Here is a 1,262-nt window from a genome sequence, read left to right on the forward strand (position 1 = left end):
TTTTTGTTTGTTTTTCTCTAGTTAACACGTATTCCTTGTTTAAATTGCTTTGAAGACAATAAATGAATGCTGTGGAGAAATTGAGGGGGCAAGGAAAGCTTCCTCCCTAGGGTACAGAATGCAAGGATTGAAGAGTCAATGGAATCCTCAGAAAAAACGAGCCCCACCATCAAGTAATAGGGAGGCCGCGTGGGTTCCCCAAACGCCTGGTGGTTTCGAACTGCTGACACAGAGGATTGCTGTGCAACGCACAACCACTATGCCGCCAGGGACCCTAACGGAACCCTAGGGGGCTTTAAAATGTTCATGGAAAAAAATAATTGCATTGGCCTTTTTTTAAAAATCGTTTTATTGGGGGCTCGCACAACTCATCACGATCCATGCATCCATCCATTGGCTTTTAATTACGCTTTTCCGCGGCCTTTTGAATTCCCTCTCTGATGACTTCAGGTTTCATGACCCCGACTTGGTCAGGACTAGCTTATAAAATCTCTACATATGTAGCCCTTCCCTCGTAGACATAAATTTCAGATGCGCACTTCGCACTATAGCATTTGTTGTTGGAACTTATTAAACCCTCACTTTCAAAGAGCTGTTTTCTTTGGATAGTTTCCCTGTAATTTGGCTAGATGCCACCAGGTGGAGGTAGTGCCCCGCCTTAATTATGCCTGACTATTTGAACAATAAGTGCGATCCTGGAGTGACAGCTCACAACACCTTCCCACATGGTCTAGCGGTTAGGATTCCTGGTTTTCACCCAGGCGGCCCGGGTTCGACTCCCGGTGTGGGAAGATTAGAAGTTTTGGTAAAAAGTGCCTTGGGGGCCTTGTCAGCTGAATGTCGGACTAAAATTAAAATCTACAATTCGAGCAGGTCAAAGGCACTAATCTCTCTGAGATAGACCAGACTTTCTGCTGCAGCCTCGGAGCCGGAAGAGGCAGTTCCACTTTGGGGGATCCTTGTGAGTTTGATCGTTCAACTCCAGAGGAGTCGGGGTTCTTTTTTATTTTGGGTTAAGATGTAATAATTATGTTTTTATTCTTTGCAGCATGTTTTTTATTCCGTGCAGTATTTACTGTATTAAAATCGCTGAATATCATTAAGTTCGGTAGGTTCATCTTTAACGTCTTAAAAAGCAAATAAGCCCCTTTGTTGACTAAGGTGCCCCTGAGCAGAACCAGGCCATGTGCGGTGGCTTCCTCTGCCCGGGAGAGCTGACCACGAGGGCGGAGGGCCAGAGGCCGGACATCTGCACGACGGGG

The 1,262-nt window shown here is 46.0% G+C and overlaps 1 non-coding gene across 1 annotated transcript; it reads left to right on the forward strand.

Annotated features, from left to right (window-relative positions):
* The first annotated feature begins 719 nt into the window (after positions 1–719).
* On the forward strand, positions 720–791 carry TRNAE-UUC. Its single transcript has one exon. It is a non-coding gene; the product is annotated as a tRNA-Glu (tRNA).
* Positions 792–1,262: the final 471 nt, after the last annotated feature.

This window comes from Echinops telfairi, unplaced genomic scaffold (assembly GCF_000313985.2).
Source record: "Echinops telfairi isolate 266 unplaced genomic scaffold, ASM31398v2 ScPeMD7_23;HRSCAF=83, whole genome shotgun sequence".
NCBI classification, from domain to species: domain Eukaryota; kingdom Metazoa; phylum Chordata; class Mammalia; order Afrosoricida; family Tenrecidae; genus Echinops; species Echinops telfairi.